At 36.4% G+C, this 10561-nt stretch overlaps 1 non-coding gene across 1 annotated transcript; it reads left to right on the top strand.

The window, feature by feature from the left end:
• Positions 1-5331: 5331 nt before the first annotated feature.
• Positions 5332-5438, top strand: LOC121213319 (small nucleolar RNA R71). Its single transcript, XR_005908702.1, has one exon. It is a non-coding gene; the product is annotated as a small nucleolar RNA R71 (small nucleolar RNA).
• Positions 5439-10561: the final 5123 nt, after the last annotated feature.

Genomic DNA, 10561 nt, shown 5'->3' with positions numbered 1-10561 from the left:
CACATTCTCATGGTTCCGTCTTTCTTTTTCACAAACAATACTGGTGCACCCCAAGGTGAAAAACTCGGTCGAGCGAAACCTCTATCCGTCAAATCTTGCAACTGAGTTTTCAATTCTTTTAATTCCGTTGGTGCCATACGGTACGGAGCTATCAAAATTGGTGTAGTCCCAGGTACAAGTTCGATGCCGAATTCTACCTCTTGAACAGGTGGTAATCCCAGTAACTCCTTAGGAAAAACATCTGAATACTCACAAACTACTGGCACTGATTCAAGTCTCCTTTCTGACTCTTTGCTATCAAGCACGTACGCAAGATATGCTTCACATCTCTTTTTCACATATTTCTGAGCCAACATTGAGGATATCATTGCTGGCAATCCGTTCAAGTCAGTAGACTCAACTCGGATTATCTCATCATTTGCACATCTCAACTCAATGGTCTTCTTTTTGCAATTTACAACTGCATCATGTACGGTCAACCAATCCATACCGAGAATAATATCAAATTCATCAAATGGTAAAAGCATCAAGTCGGCTGAAAAATAGAAACCTCGAATTATTAGGGGGCATTTCTTACACACCTTGTCACCAAGCACATATCGACCCAAGGGATTCGACACTCGACTTACGAACTCAGTAGACTCAACAGGTAAAGTCTTACTGGATGCTAAAGTCTCACATACATATGAATGAGTAGAACCAGGATCAATCAAAGCAATCACATCAGTATCAAAGAGAGTGAAAGTACCGATAATAACATCAGGCGAAGAAGCATCCTCGCGTGCGCGTATAGCATAAGCTCTAGCAGGAGCACGAGTCTCGGATCTGGTTGTAGCATCTCTAGACCCTCTTTGACCGCCACTAGCATTTCTCATATTCCTATGTGGTCTACCTTGTACTGTATTAGTACTCAGTTTTCGACTTTGGTTCACATTTTTCTCGGATAATCTCGGGCAGTCTTTGATAAAATGGTCGGCTGATCCGCATCTATAACAGGAACGGTCATGAAATCTACAGCTCCCCGAATGCCATTTTTTTCAATACTTGCACTCGGTCCTATCCTGTCGATCATTTCCAACATTGGCAACTGAAATGGCTCGTGTACTCACAGGGGGTTGATCGCGATCTCGTCTGGAAAAACTCAAAGTGTTCTTTGATCGGCTTGAATCATCTCAAAATTTCTTCGATGATTGCTAAAAAGACTTTCTTGAAGATCTTTTATGAAATTCTCCAGCTCCGACATCAGCTTTTCTTTTCTCTTTACTAAGTTCTTCGGCTTTGCAAGCTCGCTCGACAAGTACTACGAACTCTTGTATTTCAAGAATGCCAACAAACATTTTTATATCTTCATTCAGCCCATCTTCAAAATGTTTACACATAATAGCCTCAGACGATACACATTCTCGAGCATATCTACTAAGTCTGACAAACTTCCGTTCATAATCAGTAACCGACATAGAACCCTGTTTAAGCTCAAGAAATTCTTTTCGTTTCTGGTCGATGAACCTCTGACTGATATAATTTTTTCGGAACTCAGTTTGGAAGAACTCCCACGTTACCCGCTCTCTGGGTACAACAGAAACCAATGTATTCCACCAATAATAGGCAGAATCACGTAGCAAAGATATAACACATTTCAGGCATTCATCGGGTGTGCAAGATAGTTCATCAAGTACCCGAATAGTGTTGTCCAACCAAAATTTAGCTTGTTCGGCATCATCACTATCTGTAGCTTTAAATTTAGTAGCCCCGTGCTTTCGAATTCTGTCAACCGGGGGTTTATTCAACCTCATATGATCAATTACTAGAGGCATCGTGGGTGCAGGGGGCATATTATTCGGATGTGGGGGTTGTCGAACAGCCGCATTAGTTCGAATGTATTGGTTGAACCAATCATTCATCACACTATAAAAAGTCTGTCTAGCCTTATCGTTCTGATTGCTTGCGATAGGTTGAGAGTCCATCGGCGCTGTCCCATGCGCGGGAGCAGGCGCTACACTGTTAACATCATCAGCTACCACTTGATTGGGATCAGGATCCATTACTATACGAAAACACATTTTTAACTGTCAGAAATCGTCACACTATCGTTTAGCACTATATGGCATGTATAGCTAGACTCATACACGCTACTTTAGTCCTAGAATCGACTAAACCATAGCTCTGATGCCAATAAAATGTAACACCCCAAACCCGAGTCCGATCGCTGATTTGGGTTAAGGAGTATTACCAAACAAGCACAAAATTTCATTTGACTATATTTAAAAGAGTCATCTCAAGTTAATGGATACATTGATTCATTCTTAAGTTCAATTCACGTTAAAACATTTATAACATAAATGGAATATCAACCAAACATTTATGTTAACCAAGTGAAACACATATAGTAACTTAACAAGCCATTTTCGCATGGCTATACATATATACATCACCAAAAAGATACTTATTTAATATCAAAAGCCAATCCTATACATGCCACTATCAAAGTTCAGCTACAAGGGTACCGAATGGGTTTAGATAGTGTGGATGACTTCGACTTTGAGAATCCCAAGACCGATAGCTAACGAACGAGATCTATAAAACAGATAATTTAAACAACAGAGTAAGCATTTCGATGCTTAGTAAGTTTTAAGTAATGAAATCATTTAAAACTTAAGCATAGCATTCATAAGGCTAAATAAATACATATACGCAAAATCTCATAATCATGTTACTTCACACTTCAACCAATATACTCACACGCTCAGAGTCAAACTTAACTAAATTTCACTTAAATCAAAATTCATGTATCCCGAATAAGCTATAGACTTCATACAACCCTAAGTAATGGCCGGGAGAGCACTAGTCAATTGAATGATCACAATTTATACCGAATCAAAACTTCCAACGTACATACGATACATACCTGATCATCTTAGGGTTGTGAGCACATTAATTGGAATTATTACAGCAGGATCGTACATTTCCAAACACAAATGCCTTCGGGACTTAGCCCAGATATAACACCAGTACGAGTGCCTTCGGAACTTGGCCCGGATATAACAACCAGTACGAATGCCTTCAGGACTTAGCCCGGATATAACAACCAGCACGAATGCCTTCGAGACTTAACCTGTATATAACAACCAGCACGAATGCCTTCGGGACTTAACCCGGATATAACAACCAGCACAAATGCCTTTGGGACTTAACCCGGATATAACAACCAGCACGAAAGCCTTCGGGACTTAACCCGGATATAATCCTCAATTATCATGCACATAAATATATCATAACACATTAGCATTTCAATTACATTACTAGAACACAAGCACAACATGCTTATCAACCCTTCCACTTTCGGCTCAATAGTCACATACAATTAACACAATTTCATTTCGCTATTTTACATGATTTCCATAATTATTCGGCTACAAGTCATATGCACTAATCATTTATTTCACTACGTAATTCAAATAAAACCATTAGATCACGATTTATTTATTATACTTATATATATCACAATTTTATCAAATCATAAGCTAAGTTCCATTACTTAAAGACTTACCTCGGATGTTGTCGAACAATTTCAACGGCTATTCGATTACTTTCTCCTTTCCCCTATCCAACTTTGATCCTCCAAGCTCTTGAGCTAAATCAAACAAATTTACTCCTCAATCAAACACAGACATACGGCATCCATATACATTTCAAAACCAATTCATTTGAATCAATTGTCCACTTAAGTCTATCACCATTTTGTTTTCAAATTTGTGTACTTGGTAAGTCACATTTAACAATCATATATATATAACTTTAATACATATTTATATTTTATAAAATGTGCCATGACTCAATTTTATGCTTATTTATTCCCTACCTAATTCTCATGCACAACAAGGATTTATATAACTTTATGCTACATTAAACATGAATTTAACTATATATCTAATATACACATATATATATTCGAATGTCTCAATGACACAAGGTGTATACATAAGGCATTAACATACATATATATACCTATGTGTGATTATCATAGTTTAGTCGATTACTCATGTTATGCACAAACACGTATACACACACACACATATATATATAATGCATGCCTTGATATCGTATAAATCCCATTCGGCCCTAGCTAAACAAAATTCTGCTTCCATTTAAATTTCCATTTCATGACCAATGTAGCAATTATTATATTAGTTTCACCTATGCCAAACAATGACCGAATCACTCAATCGCATTTATAGCAGATTCTATCTTGTTCATATTAAGATCATAACTCACTTAAAATAGCTTCTAGTCTTTCACACTCTCATATCCATTATTATAAGTATTGCCGAATACTTAACACAACTAAGCTAAGAATTTACCCAACATCATCTTACTTAATTTCTACTTATTCACCAAAATTTCAAATACGAAGTATTTAGCACCTATGCACTTAAATCGAATTAGCAAACACCTATAGACCTTGGCCGAATGCCATTAAACACAAGTCATCAAAATCTTATGATTCAAAAATCAAACTCTTAACAATAATGCACAATGCCGAACCTTTAGATGATCAAACATCTAATTTAATCAATTTAAAACACCTAAACGGCATTTGTTCAAGACATTAAGCAACTACATGTTCGGCTATTACACAAATGAGCATTAACAATTCATACTATTAATAAGCTCAACTTTTTACAACAACAAATTCTTTATCAAAACTTAAAGGCTATAATCAAATTATTTCCTCATCAACCATAACCGAATGTGCAATCTATCCATCAAGATTCAAAATTTTTTGGCATGGGCTAAGTAAGAAACAAGATGATTAACCTAAAACAAGCTTAAATTTTAAAAAATCTAGCACCATTCAGTAACCTTTCTTATGTTTCAAATGACCGAAAGTCTTCCCCCTTCTCTTCCTTTCAATTCGGCCAAGAAGAACGAGGATGAAGCTTTGTTTTCTTCACCCAAATTTTCACTTATTTCTTTATTCATTAATTCATTTTGTATATTAAAATGTTAATAAACAATTTAAAAAAAATGCATATAATATGTGTTAATCATTATCATGGCCGGCCACTATATCTAAACGGCTAATTAGACATGCAAGTCCACCTTTTTAACAACATGCATAAATAGACCACCTTAAAATTTACCCATCACATTTCACAATTGTCTCACTTAAGTCCTCTTTAAAAATTTTCACATACAAATGACAAAAATCAAAGCATGAGACTTTCACAAATGCATTTACACATATAATAGGCATAGAATTTAACAGTTAATTATTTTTAAGACTTGATTTTGTGGTCCCGAAACCACTTTTCGACTAGGGTCAAATTAGGGCTGTCACAGTGAGGGCACTTTCTCAATAAGTCCTTGTATCTCTTCCATGCATCATAAAGTGTTTCTAGATCCATCTACACAAAAGAAGAGATATCATTCCTCAACTTAGCCGTTTTAGCTGGCGGAAAATATTTAAGTAAAACTTTTTGGTCATTTGTTCCCAAGTAGTGATCGACCCTCGTGGTAACGAGTTCAACCACTTTTAGCCTTGTTCCTCAATGAAAAGGGAAATAACTGAAGGCAAATGGCATCATCAGAAATGCCATTGATCTTAAATGTATCGTAAAACTCCAAAAAATTCACCAAATGAGTATTTGGATCCTCATCCTACAAACCATCAAACTGAACAAACTGTTGTATCATTTGAATTGTTTTAGGTTTCAGTTCAAAATTATTTGTAGCAATAGCAGGTCTAACTATAATCGGTTCGGCTCCTATTAAAGTAGGTTTAGCATAATCATACATAGTGCGTAGAGCAGGATTCTGATTTACTGGATCAACAGCAATCGCAAGAGGTAGCGAATTTTCCTAATTTTCAGCCATCTCTTCGGTTGTGGTGGAAATCTTAGGCTTCGCCTTATTTCTCTTCGGTTTTTGCGAGTTGTGCGATCGATCTCACTATCAAAAAGCAATGGTTTCGACGGGTTTCTTCTAGTCATAAACTATAAAAACCAGCCAGAAGGAAAAAGAAAATTTAGTAACAAAAATCAAAATAAAATTTAAATTGCAATAAAATAAATGACTAAATTAAACAAAATTAAGTGTTCCTAATATCTTAGTTCCCAGGCAACGGCACCAAAAACTTGATGTGAAGAAATCACGATAAGTTTTAAATTTATGAATGATCGTACTTGAAAACTAACTATTATCACGATGAAGACAAGTGCACCTATCGAACAGTAGTATAGTTTATAGCAAGACCGGAATGTCGAACCCACAGGAACTAAAAGTACTAGTATTAACTCTCTTTTTATTATCTAGCCTAAAAATAAAGGGGTTTGTTATATCTAAATTAATTAACTAAACTAAGAATGCACAGGAGGAAAATTGGGGAAACACTTTTGGGAAAAAAACTGATTGAATTGGACAATACCCAAGGGAAAATTCACCTAGACTTCACTTGTTATTTGACTCTAAATCAGGCGATTTATTCACTTGACTTGATCCGTAGAAATCCCTAAGTTATATTATTATCTCTCTCGAGACTAACAACGTCTAACCCTAGGTTGATTAATTAAAATCTCTTTCTAATTAAAACCCTTAGTGTTACATTAACTCGATCTATGGATTCCCTTATTAGGTTTCACCCTAATCCGGCTAAATTATGTCGCCCTATGTCTAGGGGTGCAATCAACTCCGCTTAATTATGCTAGATCTACTCTTAGACAGGGACTTTTGCTCCTTTGAATAAGCACATCAATACTTGAATCAATATCTTGGAATATTTAAGTAAGAATTAAGAACACATAATTAAGAACAAATCAAGTATTTATCATATGATTCAAAAAATAATAACAAGATTTGTCTTAGGTTTCATTCCCCTTAGGTATTTGGGAGATTTAGTTCATATGTGTAAAAGAAAACATCTTATAAGAATAATGATAACAAAACATAAAGAAACCCAAAAATCCCAAAGGAAATTGAAGGGAGATCTTCAGTCTTCAAGGAGAATTCGGCTTATGAGATGGATCAATCGGCTTTCTTCGAGTAATTCCTTGCCTCCTACTCCGTGTGTCTCTTTCAGGTACCTCTTGGGTTGTTTATATAGGCTTTAGAATGCTTCAAAACCCTTAAGAGTGGCCTTTTTTCGAATAGGACTAGACTTCGGCTCAATAGGGACACGCTCGTGTGACACGCCCGTGAACAAGTGCTTCAACCTGTGTTATAGACACGGCCGTATGGTATACCCGTGTAGGGAAGTCCAGGCCATGTTGATTTCCCACGTTGGCCCATTTTCTCCATTTTTGGCCTATTTCTCACTCTTTTTACTTTCCTATGCTCACCTAAGTATAAAACATGAAATTAAAGGATTAGGAGCATCAAATTCACCAAATCTAAGGGGAAATCATCCATAAATGTGCTAAGCATGGGATAAAAATATGTATAAATTACGATTTATCAATAATGGTTTATCAAATATCCCCACACTTAAGCATTTGCTTGTCCTCAAGCAAAATCCTAAATTCACAATTAAAATAAATTCTTTTCAACTTATAATTCTCATCAATAATGTTTGAAAAAATTCACAAGTAATCATACATTAAGAGCTTAACTAAAAGAACATTAAAGTTTCAAACAGTCCAAATTGAGCATTTCAATCATAAAATCATAGGTATCCCCATTTATCTAAGTAATCACCTTTAATTCCAAATTGACAAAGTTGACATCCTCACTAATGATTCACTCGAATCACTCAAAGTGTTTAAGGTTCAATAATTAAGCACTCAATAGTCAAACATGAAAAGTTATTACTATAGGCTTGCTTGAAAATCAAATCTCCACCATTATAAATGAGATGATACACAAGTCAAAAGGTCTTTAAAAAGGTTGTAATGGGGCTTGGGTTAAAGGTGTGGATAAAGGCTGAAAAAGAAGATTAGAATCGAGATTAATTTTATAAATTACCAAACTTAAAAAAACAAAGCTAATTACTGAATTACAAACAAGTGCCAGAATAAACACTAACCAAAACTAATGAAATGAGCTTTTCTCTCAATATAATGACTTTAACTTATCCAAGCTCTTTAGAACAATATGTAATTTGAATGAATATAAATATACTTTTTTTTAAGAAAAAGAACAAGTACAATAACGGGTAATACATAATAAGAAATAATTCAGCAACTGAAATAAATGAACATAGTTAGGTAACTAGTCAAATCAAATCTCGATAAAAAGGAGTCAATGAAAAGGGAGAAATTCTTAACAAATCAAAAAGGGTTAAATTGTGGGTTAATATTAAGGAAACATCAAGAAATAATGGTTAAGGCTCAAAGGGGTTCACTAGGGATCAATTGTGGGTAGGCTTTTGATGGAGTAAGTGAGTTAAAACCTAAGTGCCTTTATCATCTTAGTATATCAAGTCAAAGGTGTGGTCTTGACATGCATAATCGATACAAGTTCTAAAATAGCAAATTAATGTTGACACACTCATAGCCAATAAAATAAGTGAGCAAGAAGAATATGTGCTCTAAAAGGCTCAAAGTCTCACGAAAATTATCGGTATTTGATGTTAATCCTGTAAATTAAAAACTTCAAGATAATACCTCAATTTAGGGAAATAACCTAGAAATTTTAATTCTCAAAAGTCAACTTATCATGCTTCATCCTCTAATGTCTTAAAGTTTAAACAATCAATTAACAATTACCTATGATTTAATTCAAAACATATCAATAAAAATTTATTCTAATAGTGATATGAGAAGAGTATTTGAGAATAAGATAAAAATTCAAAAATTTTCTGAAAATCAGATAAATAACCTCCTCACACTTAAAATGTACATTGCCCTCAATGTACAAAGATAGATAATAACGATATAAGCATAATATCAAAAGAGAGGGAGAGAAGCGAAACTGCCCTAAATTTTTGGATGAAATTCTTGGAATAGCGAAAGGGAGAGTTGTATAGAAGGCTAATGAAAAGCATGAGTCTGAGTTAATAGTAAGAAAATAAACACAACTGTGGAAGAGAATCAAGGGGTTACTCGAGAAAAACCATAAAGATAAATATAGTTCAAAATATAAAACATAAGTTTTAAAAAATAGATAAAAGTCAAAATAAAATTTAAATGAAAATAAAAATAATAATAATAAATAAAGGGACTCAAAGGTCCTCATCATCGGATGCCTCGTGGGTTGATCGTACCGAAAGAGAGATGTGGAGGTGGTGGCAAATCTGTCGAAGAGTGGCGTCGAACCCCTCTAAACACTGCTACTCAAATTGAGTGAGTCGCTCGCATATACCTGTCAAAGTGGTAGCAGTGGGGTGGTGACTCTGTAATGGTGGTGGAGATGGGTCCTCATGAAGGGGAGGGACATCATTAGTAATGTCCTCTAGCTCTTTCTAGTCATCGGACTGAACAAGTCTGTACTGAAGGGGGTCGAATCCACGGCGTCGCTCTATCATCCTCATGTGGATCATGCTAGATATTCCTTGAGGAGACATCTGGCCTACTAGTGTGAGTGTCGATGACATCTCTAGAGTGTCGAAGAGGCTGAAGTGACGAGCGAGGTGAGTCATGTAGGGGCCAAGGCAAATGGGGCCCCTGCTATGGCGATCTGTCTGGTGGTGAAAAGTGAGGGCGATAAAATATGCCAAGTCAAATACATGACCAGTCGCCATGCTCCATAAGAAGTAAGCATCGGTGGTGCTAATGACACCAGTGTTCTCTCTTCTCCCAGTCAAGGTATGAGCCAAGATAGCATGGATGTAGCGTACTCCATAAGAAGTAAGCATCGATGGTGCTAACGATGCCGGTGCTCTCTCTCCTCCCAGTCAAGGTATGAGCCAAGATAGTATGGATGTAGCGTAGTGCTGGAGGAAGAGAAGTCGCCTTTGAGCGACTTGCGTCATAGGGAACAGTACTCGCTGTAAGGTCAGTCCAATAGTAAGAGGGCGAGTAGTGTATATGATGATGAAGATGTAAAAAATTTTCAGAAGCCATGAACTCCTCCGTGTAAAGGCCCAAAGCAGCTCTAAACTCTAGTACACTCATGTGCCTTACAAGTCCACCAAGTCTAAAAATGATAGTACCAGCCTCGTCATGTGTATTCATCACATGCTGTAGGTTGAACGTAGTGCAAAACTCCAAGGTTAGCTCCGAATAGGTGGGCTCGATAATTGCAAATAATCTGTCCCACGGGTCAGTATCGAGATGGAATCGAACAAGGTGAGCAAGGTGAACCTGGTCCCAAGCTGCCCAATCAATACAATGGCCTACACTTAGTGGTCGCACGCGCAAAAGCTGAAACAAGTCGTCTTGTGGGCTGGAGGAGAATCGAAGCAGCGGATGATGAGCTTCAGTCAAGGTGCTCGAGGAGGTTGCGCCAGAACCCTTCCGCTTTTTCGAAACGGGGACGACAATCTTCTTGCCTCCTGTGTTTGTCATGGTGTTCCTGAAAATAACAGAAGTCAAATAGCATAAAGTATTTAACCACAAGAAAAAGGAAAAAATATAATCTAAGTAAAAATAAAACTATAGTCCTGAAAGGTGTATACCCAAGCACTAAT

This window comes from Gossypium hirsutum, chromosome A13 (genome assembly GCF_007990345.1).
Source record: "Gossypium hirsutum isolate 1008001.06 chromosome A13, Gossypium_hirsutum_v2.1, whole genome shotgun sequence".
Taxonomy (NCBI): domain Eukaryota; kingdom Viridiplantae; phylum Streptophyta; class Magnoliopsida; order Malvales; family Malvaceae; genus Gossypium; species Gossypium hirsutum.
The sequence above is the reverse complement of the archived record's forward strand: the minus strand, read 5'-3'. Positions and strand labels throughout refer to the sequence as shown.